Source organism: Fukomys damarensis, unplaced genomic scaffold, assembly GCF_012274545.1.
Source record: "Fukomys damarensis isolate Sample0158 unplaced genomic scaffold, DMR_v1.0_HiC HiC_scaffold_24, whole genome shotgun sequence".
NCBI classification, from domain to species: Eukaryota; Metazoa; Chordata; class Mammalia; order Rodentia; family Bathyergidae; genus Fukomys; species Fukomys damarensis.
The window spans coordinates 14052337-14071345 of NW_022900936.1; the positions used below are offsets into that span (position 1 = coordinate 14052337).

The window sequence follows — 19009 nt, forward strand, 5'->3', positions numbered from 1 at the left end:
CACTGGTGCAGTGCAGAATTATTGTCTTCCAGGAGAGCAATTGAATAACATCAGTTAAAATAAAAATCCCACTTGCCTTTGACTCAAAAATCACATTCCTAGGAGACTGTACTACAAAAAATAAAAACAGCAATAGGAGGGATGTATGTGTAAAATAGCTTACTGGGCTCATTTGGCCTAAGGCCAGCTGGAGGTATAAATGTTTGTGTAATTTGCAATATATCAAAAAATGCAGAGCAATTATTACTTATGGACATACATCACTACTATACCAATTCTGAGTTGGGAGAAAGTGTGCTGTTTAATTTATATATATGATTTATAAATGAAGAAATGAATTGTGGAAGAGTGAAATGTTATAGAACTGCCAGTCAAAATCCATTCATATAACTATGTCTACAAATATTGACAGAGAGAAGAATCTAATACTTTGGTGGGGTTTTGCCAGAAGCCTCAAGTTTATGAGATTCTTAACTTCTCTGAGCCAGATATTTTTTAAGTTCTCTCTGATTTTTAAGGGGAAACATAGACCTAATCTACTTTTTTTGTTGTTGTTGTTGCTAATCAAATTAAATGAGTTACTAGCAGCAATAATAATAACAGTATCAATGAAGTAGTCATAAAAGAAGTGTTACATAATGGGAATATAATTCTGCTATGAAAAGAAGAAGGTCACTATGGACTCTGGAGCTATTTCCTTAATATCAGAAAACTGTGTGGACCCAGCCTAAACTGAATTCAGATTCAAATTGAACTCTGGGGTGCTAACCAAAGCATGCATGTGTTTCTCATTTAGACTGATTCTCGGACCATTTGAGTTGACTGAACACTATGAAATTATTTCTGACTGTTTCATTTAACCTCCTGTGCATTCCATAGTTTGTTCTACTGAAGCAAACGATCAATTACACCAACACTTATGTTCTGCTTTGCAGTTTGCAGAATGTCTTCTCACTCTTTTTTTTTTTCCAGTTTCACTCTCAGCAGTCCTGTGCAGTGGTATCAGCACTGTAAGGATGAAAGATGGATAGGAAACAGAGAGACTGACCTTGTGCGAATGAGAGGGGTTTGGAGATATGGAGCGGGAGGGACAGAAGGGGATGAAAAATGAAATAAAGTGTGCTATGGATCTCTACCAACTCCATGTGAGGATTGCAATCATTAATTGCTGCAAACGTGTATTAATTTAAAAAACATGAAAAAGTATCACGGTCAGGGGGCTGACTTGACCCATGAGGACCCTGAGATTCAGGGAGAGAGAGTGGTTGGTCCAAGCACACCCAGGGGCTGAAAATTAGACTGCAGTTCAAATTCCATTCTTTGAAGTCTACATTCAGTGTTCCTAGGAACACAGGGAATTGTGAGTTTTTACATCATGTTACTAGTAGGGATACCAAGTGCTGAATATTTCTGGAGGACGATTTGGCAGTCAATATCAAAACCCTTAAAATACATGTTGGAGTTGGCTCAGGCTGCGATGACAAACACACTGGGGAGAGGGTTACTCAAACAACCGAGGTGGCTTCTCACAGCTCTGGGTGTGGCAGCCCAGGATCAAGAGGCCTGCTCTTTATTTTCCTGGTGAGGGCTCTTCCTCCTTATGTCCTCATATGACATCTCTCTGTGTGCAGGCCAAAAGTGAGCTCTCAGCTATCTCTTCGTATAAGAACACAAAGTCTATCAGATAGGGCCTCGCCCCTACGACCTCTCTTAATTACTTCCTTAAACACTCTATCTCTAAATAGAGTCCGATTCATAGATGTGACTTCAACTGCACTGAGGGTGGCACAAACGTCCACATTGTAACAACAGCTGGCACCTTTGAGCTAATAATTCCTCTGTGGAAAGTTAGCTAAGAAAATAATTAAACCCACCTACCAAAATATATGCACAAGTATGTCTCTTGCAATAATGTTGGGCAAAACACTTCACATTTCTAAACTTCAGCTTACTTATATGCAAAAGGACAGATACCAGAAATGTAATCTATGTGGTGTTATGAATATTATGAAAACCTAGCATAACACCTAGGAAATAACATTTTCTACACTAATTAAAATGTTTTCACTAACTACTAGTAGAATAATTAACAGAAAATGATATTTGTCTTCTTGTATAACAAGAAGGTCAGTGACAAAATTGGTTAATTTAGAAATTGAGTTAAATTAAGGCTTTGTTTTAGCTTCCCCTTTGTTTTTCTAATTTTATTTCCTCATGGTCTCAAGAAGGCTGCTGCGGCTCTGTACACTGCCTCTCCACAACTCCAAGCAGCAAGTCAGAGTGGCAAGGGTAGAAAATGTTTCCCAGAAGTTCTCTGTAGACTCCCTCAGAATTGTATCATATGCCTACCCTAAAAAAGAAATAGGTTTACCATGATTGATTTAGATTACTTTTCTATCTAAATAAAATCAGGAGACAAAGGGGGATCAGTTTTTGGTAGGCTGCAGCAGTGCCTACATGGCTTCCTTCTTTTCCTAAGATTTCATCCTCTGTCTCAGGCCAGTTTTCTTTTAAGTGTGAATTTGATACAACTTCTTTCTCTTAGCAGTCAGCCCTAAGCCCTCCATGGGCCCAGTTTATTTTCTCCCCAGTAAGTCACAGTCTAGGTAGGACAGGTCAAAGCAATTGCAAAGAGCAAGGCAGGAAGCTGTGCTTTAAGGACAGGCAGAGTCACTGTACACTCAGAATAGAGCTCAGGGACAAGAGCAAGGCAGAGGGTTACTCCAGTCACTCATTGGCCACATCACAGGGGCTGGTGACCATCAAGTCTGTGGTCAGGACCAGTGTGATACAGGAACTGGTCTAGGACAGAGAACCAAAGCCAACTGACCAGGGCTGGGACATCTGGCCAGAGGAAAGCAGCCATCGTAGTGATCCAGTTCTGTAAAGCATGATTAAAATATATGGAGAAAGCTTAAATTTTAAATTTTTATCACAGTAAAAGATACCTTGCTATTAATCTCTCTCAAAATACTTCCTCTCACTTTGAACACATTTATCCCATTGTTTTTGCCACTTTCTAAAGATATTCTGGAAGTTTTTCTTCATGTCTTTACAAGGTATGATAAAAAGTAAAGTGAGGGCTGGAGATTTACCTCAGTAGTTCTGCTGCCTGCCTCACAAGTGCAAGGTCCCAAGTTTGATCCCTTGTGCCAAAAAAATAAAAATAAAATATAAAAAATAAAGTAAATGCCGTTGCCAAGTACCATCCAATGGAAAGAGAGGCAAGTAAAAACATTACACTATGTCTTCATTCACTTTACTCACCCGATCTAGTGCAGTACTACTCCCCAAAATGACCATGAAGGGTAAATATTTTGAATCAATTCAGGACATTGACACAGCTGCAACAGCACAACTAGAGACACTCACGAAAGAACACTTCCAGAACTGCTGCAGGAAGTGGCAAGAAAAATGGGACAAGTACATTTGAAGGGGGGGCATTTTGATCGAGATTAATGGCAACATCTTTTTCTTTCAATTAATTTTTAAATTAAAATATCAATGTATTTGTCAATCACCCTTCATAAACCTTACAACACTGCCTTTTTTCTTTTCATGCCTGATCTTTAAAACTCTCTGCCCAGCGTTTGTGTGAATAGGTGAGACCAGCTCTGCAATGTCCTCTGAGCTCTGGTTCCCTTATTGGCCTCCGTCTGCCTGCCAAAGAGGGCCCCTTTTCAATGACAGACACCACCCTCTTGGTATTCCTAAAACATCCTGAGCTAAAAAAAAAAAAAAAAAATCCTGAGAGTTACCAAGCCTTCGACTGCCCAGAGGAAGGTATCTTTCCCTGATTTTCATGGAGACTCCTTATCTGGCTTCATCCTAGAGGTGGGGATAAGAAGATTGGAAGGTTTATGGATCACAACTGAGACAAGAAAAGTTTGGGAACCCGGCAAGGTCTGCCTAGACCATGTCTTTGTAGAGCTGCTTTAGCAATATTTTAGGGAAAGGAATCCACAGGGAGGAGAATTTTCTTTTCTGTCTTGCACGAACATAGTTTCACACAGTTTTATAGCCAGGGCTGTATGCATTACTGGTAGCCAAGGAGTAACTCTGGACAGTAACTACCTTCCATTCTGTACAGTGTGAGAAGGTGATCTAAAGTACTCTTGGAAATCACTGTCCTCCCTGCCCACTGGCCCTTCCACATTGACCTTTTAGGATAAGAGTCATGAAAATTCTTTCCCTTTAAGTGAACTTCTCACAGGCCTTCCTGTGTGGCTTCATGGCCCTATGCCTCTATGTGTAATATATTATCTGGAATCTCCTGCTCCCACCTCACTTTTCCACAGAGGAAATAATTAATGCTCCTCTGCAAGGTGACACAGCACTCAAATGTCCTTCAGATCATTAGTCTTACATTACCGGGATTATTGAGTTACAAGGATGACTCAGTAACTAAGCAGGAAACTCCTCCTCCCTCCTTAGAACCAAAGGCCTTATCCTTGTCTTTTCGGTGTCAGCTCAGAGCTTGAGGAAGTTCAGTGGAGTGACCTCAGGAGTGAGGTGCAGCATCTGATCTGTGGAGGGTTAACATGCATGGCATGGGGACAGGAGGTAAGGAAGGGAAAGGTGAACGCATCTAGGGGAAAACTCAGAGGGAAAGATCTTCCTTCAACATAAATAGGGGAAAGTCCATTCCAATGTTGGAGCTTCGGAATACAAAGGTCAGGATTGACCCAGAGTCTAATCAGCCACTGGATCCCACTGGAGCTGGATAGGTGGGTAGAAATCAAGGGTCCTGGTAGAATGGAAACCTGTTTCCTTTTCCTTAGAAAACACCAGCTCTCTTGTGGGTGTCCATTCAGGGGACCCAGAGTTTCACCAAGAACGGGTTATTCACATGGAACTATTAAATATATCTGGGAAGGAGTAGAGTGAGAGGGGAACCTAAAACCCCTGTGCCCCCAAACTATTGGACCAGTGAGTTGCCAAGACATGAAAAGGATGTAGGAAGGAGGCCAGGTAGAGAAGATGGTATATGAAGAAAGAATATGTCCACTCGGTTAGTGAGGATTAACTGGAGGACATGCTGGGTTCATAGCAGTCGTACCTTCAGGGTGAGGCTTCCTGGAGTGCTGTAATTAGAGATGGCGCACACACATTCCACCCTTCCGCAGGTCCACAGACACCAGCCTTTCCTGTGTGCGATTACAAATACTCCCAGTTCGGGACAGTGTCAAGTTTCTTTCTACACAGGACTTTTCTGATCCAGATAAGCTTTCCCTGATTCAGCAAAGGAGGTACTTAAATCTACATCAGCAAGTAAGTGTGGTCGGGACAGAGCTGAAAACAGCAAAGCTTGCCCCTACATGGAGGGTTTCCTTATTGTTCTGTCCACTGTGAAATCAGAAATGAAATGAGTACTATGCCTGTCACCAAAAAAAGTGACATACTGTGGAGAGCAAAGAAGTCATTCTAAGCCTAAGTGCACTTACAATTAGGGAGTGGGTTTTTTTTCTACTGGGAAAGCAATGATTTATTTAAACCACTGTTCTTGCCAAGAGGAGAAATGGGAAATAATTCTGAAAAAAGAGAAAGAAACTCCAGGGGAGGGGGAGACTAATTTCTAAAGGATTGTCTGGGGTAATGCTTATGCTGTTGGCCCAGAGACTACCCTTTGAGTAGCAGGGCCTTTGAGTACACAGACCTGAGACTGTATTGTAGGAAAATGTGTGTCAAGCAGGAGAAAGAAAAAGTAAGCAATATTGTGGCAAGAGTTTGTGATGATGAGAATTCTCAACATGAATTAAAACCGTTGGGTGGGTTAGAAAGCTACAAAGGAGGAAAAAAGAAGAAGTCCCTTTTGTTATATGGCAAAAGATACCTAATATAGAAATATCTGGCAAAGATTTCTAAGAGAGATATGTAGAAATATCTTTACTTTGATTTTTTTTTTAAATCTATCTATGGCCCCTGGATCTCAGCGTCAGTTACCAAAAAAGGAATCAGGAGATGCCCTTTGCAAGAGAAAGAATGTCCAACCCAAACGAATAAAGAGAGAGTATGCAAAAAATTGCAAAGCCCCACCTAGCCAACGCCAGGCTACCAGTAGGAGTGGGCCAAGTAACCAGGTCAAGTCTGTCCCCTACTCTTTAGATGACTTATCAGTCAAAGTTGGGAAGATTTCAAGGTCATCACAAAAGCACCAGAGATACAAGCAAGCAGCAGTGATCTTTGGACTCCTTCTCCTCCAAAGTTTCCAATGTATTATGAGTAGTCTCAGAGGCACTAGAAGTCCGGTGCACACCAATCCACATGCTTTGGGCTTTTCTTAGGAAGACTGGGGTATATATGGAGGGGAGGAGGTAACTGTAGTGAGTAGGGAGTGGCGCGAGGTAGAGACATTTTGAAGTTTTGCTACAAAAAACCTGCCAAGTACCAGGCTCCACTAATCCTTTCCGCAATTGACTTGACAAATTGCTGTTTGTTTTTAGAAAGTCTGGCTTCTTTTCAAGGCAGGACTACTTTCTTCAAGTAGAAACTTGTACAATTAACACAATGTTAGCTGCAATTCACTAAAACCCCAGTTTAAAGAGCTAAGACAATGAGGAAGTTTAGTATCTTGGGTATTAGGGAAGGGAGCTGAAGCAGAGTGGACTGAGAGATGGACTGAGTAAATGACTTAATGACTTCATCATAGATCTAAGCTTTTGATTCTTTAAACTCTGTTATCATTTTTGTGTTACCTTTACCCTTGCACTAATTCCTGTCATGGTCACAAGACACAACAATGGCTCCAGAGGTCATGGCCAGGTATGACAAAATTCAACAGAAACAATTGTCTGTTCTTGTATGTCTCTCTTAGGAACATTTGCCAGGTTCCTCTGTATCATGTATCTATTGCTGTGAGACACACACACGCACACACACACACACACACACACACACACACACACAGAGCTCTAAATTTAGCCACTTACACCAATAAGAATTGGCACACTTTCTCTTCTCAAGACATGGCCAAATAATAAACATCTCCAGCTTTGTGGGTCACATGGTGTCTACTCATCTGTGCTGTTGTAGTGGAAAAGCAGCTAGACACAATATGTAAATCAAGAGACATGGTTGTGTTTCAATAAAATTTTATTTACAAAAACAGACATTAGATTGGATACAGCTTTAGAGCCGTTCTTTGCCAAAGCCTGCTTAAAACAACAGGCATCTGTTGCCTTCCACAGTTTCTGTAGGTCAAGGGCCCAGGTGCAGCTCATGTAGTAGGTTGCCTGGCTCTGAGTCCCTCATGAGGCTGGGGTCATCTGAAGGTTTGGAGGAGGCTGAAGGATCTGCTGCCAAGGTAACTCATTCATGCGGCAGCCACCTAGGGGTTTCTTCTGTGCTACGAGGACCTCTCCATGTGTCACCTCAGGGTGGCAAGTGGCTTCCTCCAGAAAGTGCACTCCTAGAAAGAGAGTAAGGAAGAAGCCATGTTAGAAGTGTATTTCATGATCTGGTCATACACCTCCTGCCATACCCTATTTCTTAGAATTGTGTCCTTATTCCAGATCACACTTAGGAGGGGAGGAATTAGTCTCCCCTTTGGCAGAGGGAGAAAAATGGAAATTAACAGACTGATGGCATCAAGGCAATTTCAATGTCTTGCCCAAGTGTATGTTTCTGTGTTTTGTTTTGTTTTGTTTTAGAACAGGGTCTTGCTATGTAGTCCAAGCTGGCCTTGAACTCACTATGGAGCCCAGGTTGGCCTCAGGCTCATAATGATCCTCCTGCCTCAGCTTCCCTAGTGCTAGGATTACAGGTGTTGCACCACCATGCCCAGCTTGTGATTCATTTCTAAAAACTCTTAATTTAGTCTCATTTCTGAGGCTTGTTACCACTATCTACTTAACTTCCCCATTCCTTAGGCTGAGTTAAATGAATTTTCTTGGAACTTCTAAGAGCCTTTGTGCTCCCGGGAAGCCATATATCTGTCATGCATGCTTGTCTAGTTTGTGCACTGCACAAGAGACACAAATGAGCAGGGGAACATGATTGACCTCCGATATTTGGTATATTGTTTGAATCCTGACTCTGACCCAAACCACAATCTCCATCTCCAAGTCACTGTCTCTGCCAATAGGATGCACACACTGAGAGAGTATATAAGACAGTCCTGGTCTGGGGATTTAGCTCAGTGGTTTTGCTGCCTTCCTTGCAAGAGCAAGGTCCCGAGTTTGATCCCCTCTACAATAACAACAAAAAAAGACAGTCCTTTGAGGATCAAGCAACAAGTAATGGAACTTCCATCTGTAATTTTTGCCTAAAGCAAGCAAAAGAATCAAGCCTGATTAGTGAACAGAGTAGCACTGATAACTGACAGTGTACAAACACTGGTAGTACACAAACATACACTGAGTGCTTAAAGGTTTTTCAAGATGCATCCATCATCAAGAATAAATAAAGATTATTGTTTTATACCATGACCTAAGTTGCTGATGAAAATGTAAATGAGACCAGGCTGAGAATAAAGCCTTCAGGTGAACACTGATCGAATGATCTGAGTCCAAATGACCCAGAAGTAACAGATACTCAGGGCTAGGCGTCCCAGAAGATGGCCCCGGAAACCATACCTTCCCCTTTTCCTACCCATCTCCATGACACTTTCCATGACATAGCACGCAGCTTTGCAGTTGAGCCAGAGCCAGGGGTCTTCAGCTAAAGTGCGTGCAGATTCTTGACACGGAGACACTGTGAGATAAAAAACTGCTGTTTTTAAGCTGCTAAGTTTGGAGGTCTCCTGGAATGCAATGAAAGATAACTAAGACATGCTCATAGCACATGTGTAATAAATATCTCTAAATTTGTGACAAGTACCTGTCCCGTTGCCTCCCTATTATCATCTGCATTTGACAGATGTGGAAACAGAGCAGGTATTTAAATGACTTTCCCAACTTCAAAACAGATAGTAAATGATGCATTTAAAATTATAACTCTGAAAAAACAAGAACCAAGACCTGTCATATAAAGGTACAAGATCCCAATAATGAATGTAACTGTACTGTATACCTAAAATGTACCAATAAACTCAATTAAAAATAAAATAAAATTTTAACTCCAGTTGGGCTCCAAAGTCCACACTTTTTCCCACCCAGAATAGTTTATCCCCCAACTGCCTAATGACCCCTTCATGGTTAGTTTTCATTTAAACAATTTGATACTACAGGATGGTGGAGGAAAGGGACAAGGATTTAAAGTTCACTTCATTTAGCTGAAGAAATGAAGCTGAGTCCAAACGCCCAAAGTCTTCAGGTTTCCACTGTCTGTGCTGCTTATGCCAACTGTGTCCTGTATGTGCCAGTGCTGCCCGTCACAGGAGAGTTAGGGGAGATCTGTTTCTTAAGAAGAAAGGAGGAAGAGGCTTCATCCACTCTGACCATCTGCTGTGTGGTACTATCTTCCCAGAGATCAGCCCAGAAGTGACTCATGCAGTCAGAGTAATGAAACTCTGCAACTCGGTCTCCGTACTCAGCACGAGGAGGCTGCCTGTCGGTGGGAACACGGGGAACAGCAGGGATGGGGGTCGTGTAGTGTCCAAGAAGGACCCCACGGTCAAGAGTACAGTCCTCCTGGCTGTATTTACATACTCTGAGATTTTACTGGACTTTATTAGATTTGGTTTTCGTTATCACTGTGTGTGAGCTATTTTGAATCTTTGAACCCCTTGAACCATACCTTCCAAAACTTTAGTACTCTAAGCTACACCTGAGTCTCAAAAAAGAGAGAACTTTTGGCCAAAACCTTGGGGCAAAAGGTCCAACATAGGGAGGGAGAATGAACCTTTCCCATAAATGCTATGTCAAAACTCTATCTGCCGCTTTGGGAGGTTGGGAAGTTAAAGGAACAGCAGCTTCAACTCTAATCCAAAAAGGAAAACACTAGCTGGGTGTGGTGGCACCTGCCTGTAATCCCAGTACTGGGGAGGTTGAGGCAGGAGGATCACCATGAGTTCAGGGCCAGTCTGCGCTACATAGTGAGTTCAAGGCCAGCCTGAACTACACAGTAAGGCCCTGTCCCAAATGACAAACAAAAAATTAAATTAAAAGGAGAATGCTATTCTTGTAACAGTAGGTGTATTCCCACATGAATGAATAGGCAAGGTGAATAAAGATACAGGGAGTCTTGTCTTCCTCAAAAATAAAAGAAGCCTAATGACAGATGCCCTAAGATTTAATGATGTTTGGCAAAGCAGCCTGGTAACAGTAGGAGGAGTTGGCTGTCTTATCACCCATTAATTTCTGTAACAGTTCTGCCACTTACTAGGTAGGTGAACATAGACAAATTATTTGCCTCCTCTAGGATCTAATTTCTGCTTTTTTTTTTTGTACCGGGGGTCAAACTCAGGACCTTATAGTTGGCAAGGCAGCAGAACCACTCAGCTAAATCCCGGCCCTAATTTCTGCTTTAGATTTAAGAAAATCTCTCATGTGCAAGGATAGCACAATGTTGGGCGGGGGATTTAGCTCAGTGGTTTTGCCACCTGCCTTGCAAGCTCAATGGGGGCCTGAGTTCGATCCCTGGTACAAAAAAAAAAAAAAAATAGCGCAATGTGGTGCAAATAGTGTAAACTCAATAAATATTCCGTTTTCTTCTTTGTCCCCCTCCTCAGGAAATTTAAACCCAATATATTTTTAAAATATCATTCCGGGTGCTTTATGAGACTCCAGAGCCAGACTCCACTCTTTTATTTTGTTTTGTTTGTTTGTTTGTTTGTTTGTTTTTCAGGTACCAGGGATCGAAATTGGGACCTTGCACTTCCCAGGCAGGTGGCAGAACCACTGAGCTAAATCCCTGGCCCTGGATCACTCTTTTAATAACAGTTCTCCCCTGCAGAAACTGACTGGGTCCCACAGCAATAACATTAATCACCTCTGCAGGGGACCCCCGCAGTGGCCTAAGCATGGTCCACTAGTTCCACCTCTTAAATGCCCTGCTACCTCCCAACATCACTGCGCTAGAATTTTGGGATGTGCACGTAAGTCACATCCAAACCATAGCAGGGAAATAAAGGGCTCAGGCTCAGAAATGAGCAGTGAATTGCAGGGGGAGGTTATAGCAGAGGAAAAGCTGCTCACATTAGGGCAGCCAGGAGGCAGAGCCAGAAGAGAGGAGCTGGGAGGGAGATGGACCCCTGCAGGTTATGCCCCCAGCAACCTCTTCTGAGCAGACTCCACCTCCCTACAGTAAGTCAGTCGGTGTCCCACGATTCAGTCACCTTCCAAAGGTCCCATCTATGAACACACGAGGGTTTTAGGGGACATTCTTCATTCAAAGCAAAACATCCACTGATGCTGTCTGTATGAGCACTGTCAGCCAGAAGTTCCTGTGACAATGGAAATGTTCAATATAGGCACTGTTTGATAAAGAAGGCACTAGTTACGTATGCTTACTAATCACCGGAAGTATTTCTGGTATGACTAAGGAACTGGATTTTTATTTTATTTCATTTTTGTTAATGGCTATCATATTGAATAGTGCAGGTCTATGTAATATACAGCCTAGATGTCTCCCTATTACTCCTTTCAATATACAAGCTCAACAATTTATAGAACATGCAGCTTGCTTCCCACATATACTTTTATGATCTTTTCTAATCTTAATTGCTCTACTACTTTATATTAATTGGCTAAAGTTCAGGGAATAAAACGATCAAGAGTCTTCCCACTTCCATTTATCCTAATATTATAACCTACTGCAACCAACTGTAAACATTACCTAAGTTATAGCCTTGCACGTTTTAAGTTGGCATACTGTTCCTTTACCTAATTTATGGAAAATCAGTTGCTGTGGTAACCATTTATCATGTTATTTGACCATAATGCTTATAGAAGAAATGATAAATTTCAAAAGAACTCAGACAAATGCTATGCCCTAAACAAACTGGCAATAAATCTGTCTCCTGGCCTAAGAACTGAGTTGTCATCACACCTCATGTACTTATCAAGCATTTCAACGACAATCACACTGACAATAGTAACATTGAACATAAATTTTACTTTTATTCTCTCTCCTTACATGTGCACCGTAATGATGTTTTCCATTTATAAAAGCTTTTTGCTTCATTTCTCTTCTCATTTTCCTTAGACAAGTTCCAAATATCTGTCAACTCAACCATGTAGTCCATAAGCACCTCACCAAGGTTCTCATGCTGAATTTATTATCTCAGACACAATTAGGAAAAGTCCAAGGTCTTCCTATGGCATGAACACTCCCTCTGGATTCTCACTTCAAATTTTTTTCGTCTGTCTGCCCACCATCACTTTGCCCTGCTTTTCCTGGCAACTGTGACTCTTTTTTCACTAATGTAGTGTCCCTTTGCCCTACTAGTGGGACCGCCAATCCTACTTGACCTTCCATCTCTCAGCTACAATCGTTTCTCTATAGTTACACACAGTGTTCATCCACAGTCCAGTCTGAATTCTTACTTGGGATTTTATGTGCATCTGGAAGAAAGGAGCCCTCCCTTTTCTTTGCAACAGTGAAACCGGGATGCTATAAACCTTGAGCTATCTGTAATCATAAGCTTTCATTTACCAACCGTATGGAGGAAGCACTCCTGAGATGGGAGGACTGGCACACAGAGAGAAGGAGAGGAGAGGAAGAGAGCAAAGTGACAGACATGATTATTTCATTTCACTATGTCTAAGGCCAGCGCCACCCACAGACGTCCCAGTTCAGGCAGCCAGCTGTGGCTTTACATTCCTGTGGATTGGCTTCTGCCTGCTATGATCCAATGTGTCCTGTTGGGTATGGTTCCTTTCCAGACTCACAAGGAGCTGAGCTCCCCTCACTCTCCAAGTTCAGCCGCATTTAAGCTGCAATCACTGTGCTTTTTAATCACTAGGCTTTTGAATATATCACCCCTGTGCCTGGAGGGCTGGCCTTCAGATGTCAGTTTAAACATCGCTTTCTCAAAGAGGTCACTCCTGACTTTACGATAACGATCACTCACCTGATATATGCTCACTCCCTGACACATCCCAGTTTTGCTATCACAAACCCTACCCTGCTTATCACTACAACCTCTTCAGACGCTTATCTCTGCCATTAGACTGTCAGCTCTCTGAGGTCAGGGAGTTGAATCTGCTCTATGAACTGCTGAGTTCCCCAACACCTAGAATAGTGTTCGGCCTGGAGTAGGTATTTAATGAACACGTTAAATGAATAAATGAATGGCATTTTCTCATTGGAAACTGGCAATAAATCTATGCTTTTCGTCCATGTATTTTCAAACCGCAGTATATATTTTCAACCCCACTCTGTGTGTATGTGTGTGTGTGTGTGTCTGAGTGTGCGCTCGAGTGTAGTTTTAGGGTTTGATCTGGAGTGTGCATTGAACTACATTCCCAACATTTTTTTAACACTAAGTCACTAAGTTGTCCAGACCTAGCTTGAAATTACAATTCTCCTGCCTCAGCCTCCCAGGATGTGGGGATTATAGGCACCTGGCCTCAATGCCACATTTTAACAGAATCAAGCTGGTAGACATTCAGTTATCTAAACTGCCACATCTCAATTCCTAATCCATCCCACTTCTCATTAGAAATGTCTGCTTCCAAAACAAAACAAAACAAAAAAAATTTGTAAGCTCCAGAGGTGCCGCCAAGATTGACAATCTATCCTAAAATCCCCTCATTTTTTTTTTTCTCCAAGAAATAGCTGATTCTACCAAGGGGCATCACTCTTATTGTTTTGTGGGTCTCCTTAACTCTCTCAATGAAATCATTAGATTCTTGAAATTTTAGTCTTACTAGTCTAATGTGGTCTCTATCACACCAAGAGAATCACCTTAAAATCTTTCAGAAACACAGACTCTCAAACTTCGCCTCAGACCTCCAGAGCAAGGAACTGAATTTTAACAAGAACCCAAGAGAGTGGCAAGGTACACTCTCTAGCTGCCACTCTGCAGCAGGGTCATTCACAGCAGATGCCATAGATGGTACCAGGTGAGGCCAGGCTGTAAGTAGCAGAAAAATTTAGCACTAGTGGTTGAGCAATCAGGTGTTGAGGTGGTCAGTTAGGACGATGAGACAAACTGAGAGTGACGATCAGGTTATTACTGACTTACACAGCAGGGATAGCAAGAGGCAAAAGAGAAGGCTCCAGACAAAAGAGACGGCCCCAGCTCCCTTACGCCTCGCTTGACCCCACTGAGCAGCTCTAGGTGAGGATCGAGTGACACGCACCACAGACAAGAGGATTGACTCACAAGTAGACAGCACCCCCTAAAATAGGCTTCTTCCTTTATGTAGACCCATAGTCTGGGGAAAAGGAGAGGAGGAAAAGCTAGGAGCAGAAAGGCACTGAGTCAGAGTGGATAAAGCTGCCTCAGCCAAGTTTCCCGGCTAAAGAGGGGACATTTCTAGCCTTTGGAAATATCACTGTAAAGCCGGGCATGGTGGTGCATGCCTGTAATCCTAGCTCTTGGGAGGCTGAGGCAGGAAGATCACTGTGAGTTCGAGGCTAGCCTGGGCTACATAGTGAGTTCAAAGCCAGCCTGAATTACATAGGAAGACCCTATCTCAAAAAAAAAAACAACTATCTATCTATCTATCTATCATCTATCTATCTATCTATATCTCATTGTTTTTGTAACAAAGTAATTATTACCTGAGAAATAGAAGCCATGGGAATACTTAAACGGGTTGTTGTTCATAAGAAAAATGTCTTGTGTACCCAAGACTGGGGAGAGCCTATCCATATGGGTTGGCAGAAGTTATAAGATGAGCTAACATCTGGGGAGCCAAGCAGTCTACGAACAATGCTATGCATTGTGCGTGGGACAGTGTGGGACCAGAGTTCTTGAATGTGTCTATCTCCAGGAAACTGTAATGTACTGACTGCACCGAGTCTGGTGTGGGAGAGCAGTTTCCCTCCCTGAGGCCTGCAAAGCTTGTTATCACCTATAATCACACAAAGGCTTTGTCATGGAGCCAGACTCCTGGAGTAACTGGTGCAGACGGTGCACTGTTTAACAAGACACCACTGTGCTCCCCCGGCTAAGCAAAGCAGTGCATCAAACCGACCGACACAGGTTGAAGGATTCGCCTCCTGCAACTGTTCCCAAACTTTCAGGTTGCCGCACCCAGAAGATCAGCATCACCTGGGAATTTCTTAGATGTTCCAATTCATAGCCCCCAACCTAGACTTTCTGACTCAGAAAACGTGAAGGTCAGACCTGTTAATCCGTGAGTGAACAAAGCCCCTCTGAACTCCGACACCGCGGAAGAATCCACTGTGCTACAGCAGGGTTCCTCAGTCTTGGCACTGTTGACATTTGGGGGGCAGCTGATTCTTGGTTGTGGGGTTCTGTTCTGAGCATGGCAGGATGTTTAGACAAGTCCTTGGCCTTTACCTGCCAGATACTGGTATGAGCCTCCTAGGTACGACATCTCAAAATATCTCCAGCCATTGCCAAATATCCCCTGGGGAAACAAAATTCCCAATGGAGAGCCACTACCTTTGAGTATTAACTACTTTAGAATGCTTCACAACTAAATAGATAGATAGATAGATAGATAGATAGATAGACAGAGATAGAGATGTGTATATGTATGAATAAAAGAGATGTGAAAACTTGACATGAAATAACACTTGAGTAGCTTTTGGTTTACAGAATACTTCCACACGTGGGCCACTTGCAATTAATCCTTTAAGGAAGATAATCGTCACCATTCTTGTAATAGTGGTAAGGAAACTGAAAGTTGCTTGATGTGACCAACACCACTGCCTAAGTCTTTCTTTTTCATAGATAAGGACAATTATCTTGTCAAGTGAGTAATGGAGGGGATAATTCTAGCCTCTACAAATACCATTGTCTTTGTGACAGATTCCATGTGAACTCAGAAATAATAGCTGTAGAAATACTTAAACAGGTTGGTCATATAAAAAATGTCTCACATGTTCAAGATTGGGGGGAGCCTATCCATACAGGGTGGCAGGAGCTACAACATGAGCTAACATTCGGAGACAAAAGTCTTGTAATAGTCATTGTGAGCTCTTGTCAGAGATAACCGGATGTGTACTTCAGTCAGAGAAGTAAAAAATAGCACAACTAAACCAATTCAGGAATAGTCTTTCTCCTTCAAGCCACACTTCCTGGTGAGATAATGAAATCAGAGTCCTATGTGGGGAATTAACTAAATGAGAGAGGAGGACACTCAGAGCTCCACAAAGCCATTGTCTGGCTTTGACCCAGGCAGGTCTCTGTTGCCCAACCAGCCTTAGGCTCCATAAAGCAGTGTTGGAAAAAACCTTCAAAGCCCATGACTTTCAGAAAGTGGATGGAGCACTCATCCAGAGGTGAGCTGGGGATTTCCACAGGCACAGTAATAAACTTTGGCTTCAGAATGAGCATCCAGTCACCAGAAGCCAATTCGCTGACCTTTGGATGGTCCTCCAACATGGCCAAACTTGTTGCAGAACATAAAACTGAAAGGCTAAATAAAGATCAAGGCCAAATCAAAGTCATGATGAGACAGATGACCCTACACCAACCTTTTGATGTCAGTTCTTTTTTGCCCTGAGAAGAACTTGAAACCTCTTGCCTCCTCTTTAGAGAGGGTTGTTAACAGCCCTATAAACTGGAGTTTAAATCTGGAAACATTTCTAACCAAGGGAAAGAGCACTGCACTTAGAGTCAGAAGCCCCAAGTCCTAGTCCTGGGTATTTAATGGAGAAACCACTCAGCCTTTCTCAGCCCCAGGGGTTGGCTTTTGGATTTTCCCATAAAACAAAGAAATCTCATTACAAGATCTCTAGGATTACTGCCAGTTCTAGAATACTGTAGCTGGGACCCACTGTGCATAAATTTACAGAAGTTTGGATTTGAGGCCAATGATATCCAACTTGAAATCTCACCTCTGCAGGATTGTAGCTATGTCACATTGGACAACACCTCCGAGACCTCAGTTTACTCACCTATAAAACAGATGTAATAATAACTCAAAGAATTATCCTGAATTGTAAATGAAACCATACATAGTGGATCAACTAAAGGTCAACTTGTAACACCCAGCTAAACCGAATCGGCGTGGTCTGGGAGTGGAGGAGTCACACAATCGTTACCAGTAGCCATAAAAAGAGCACTGGAGGGGAAGATCTGGGCCTGTTGATTTTCTAGGAGAAGCTTAGGGCACATGGTTTTCCCAATGTGAACCTGGCTGTTCTCATAGGAGGAGAAGCTCCGGGACCTCACTGTCTCTAGGAATGGCCGCTGCTTTCATCAGGGGAACTCTGACCTTTATCGTGAGCATCACTTCCTGGCTCCAGTGTGGATCCCTCAGCCTAGTGGTACAAATCCTTCATCTCACCAGCATAGATTTTCTGGCTTCCACCACTGGCCTTAGGGGCTTCCAGGTGCAGATCCTCAATACGGACAAGTGTGAGACATTGCCGTGGGCTCTAGGTCACTGGCTGGCATTGAGGAGGACATTGCCTTGGGCTCTAAGCCTTTAGCTGGACTTGTGTGGGGCACTGTGGGATCCAGGCCCTCAGTTGAATGTTTTGGGCTTTTAGTGTGTGGTTAATGTCTTACACTCCTTTGTATTTGACTCTTTGGGTAATTATCATAGAAGAACCTTGTAAGTTATGTGTCCTGTAGTGAATGTATTCCCTGGCCCAATCCTGCTGACTACAACATTATATATGTAAATAATAAGACACAGAATATCAAAATAAAGCCAGTTGTCATGGTGCACACCTGTAATCCCAGCACTCAGGAAGCTGAGGCAGGAGGATCACTGTGAGTTCAAGACTAGCCTGGGCTACACAGTGAGTGTCAGGGCAGCCTGAACTACATAGTGAGAGCCTGTCTCAAAAAAAGAAAAAAATAACAGCATATCAAAATAAAACGAAAATGGGAAAAAATAGGGAAGTAGACTCTGTGGACATGGGAAGAGGAACTGCAGAATGAGATAGGGAAAAGGGAGAAACAAAAATGAAGAAAAAAAAAGAAATACAGTCCCTATACATACGCAGTACTTCACAGATGGTAGTTATTGTTGTGTGTTTGAGAAATGAACACTCGGGAGAATAGAAGCAAAGAATGTTTACTAAATGTATACCTCATATCATGATAGAGGGAATTAGAGTTCCTGAAAAATTAGCTGCCTAAGAAATATTATTCCCATTCTATGAAGACAGATCTTAAAACTGGTAGATGACATTCTCTCTCAGAAGGAACGCAGGCCATTTGTCATGTTTCTTGCATGACCCAAATTGGTGAGTCATAGACACAAGGGGTCCCCACACACGCAGCACCATTGTGTAACACACTGAGTTCTGCCTGTGTGGTCAGGGATCAGACGGTGTGGCGGAGTAAGGAGAACCCAAGATGTGCTGTCCGGGATAGTGGACACTGGTCCCATGTGGCTACTGAGCAACTGAAACGTGGCCAGGCCAAGCTGAGATGTGCTCTAAGTGTAAAACCCATACTCGATTTCAAAAACTTGGTGCCAAAAAACAAAAATGCAAAATAGACATTAATATTTTATTAACTTGGACATGGCAGACATGGCCAACCTAAACTGAGATTTGTTATAAGTGTAAAATACGCACCAGATTTGAAAGCCTTAGTACCAAAAGAGAAGGATGTAAAATACTGCCATATATTTTATATTGATTATATGTCAAAATGATAAAAATTGTATAAATTAGAACAAAAATTGAAAATTTACTTGTTTCTGTTTTTTCAATGTAGCTACTAAAATGTTGTGACTGTATAGTCAGCTCACATTATATTTCTATTGGATAATACCCATATAGAAGGCAGAGAAGAATAAAAACAAGTGTGCAAGGTTATACATGTACACACACAGTCACACACACACGCGCACACACACACACACACCCACACGCGTGCACACACACACAGTGACCAGTAATGTGGCAAGTTGAATAAAGGTCAGTTAATGAGGGAGGACATGGTCTTCATGATCTAAGCTCCATCTAAAGAGAAAAAAAAAATCACCAAAAGTGATTGCTCTGTTAGCAAAAAAAAAAAAAAAAA

The 19009-nt window shown here is 42.3% G+C and overlaps 1 long non-coding RNA gene across 1 annotated transcript in view; it reads right to left on the minus strand.

The window, feature by feature from the left end:
- Positions 1–7221: 7221 nt before the first annotated feature.
- The window catches only part of LOC104851418, a 14733-nt gene continuing 2945 nt past the window's right edge, over positions 7222–19009 (minus strand). The window contains exons 2-3 of the long non-coding RNA XR_777219.1: positions 8590–8691; positions 7222–7408 (exon numbers count right to left, since the gene is read on the minus strand). This is a non-coding gene — a long non-coding RNA (uncharacterized LOC104851418). The remainder of the gene's footprint in view (positions 7409–8589; positions 8692–19009) is intronic.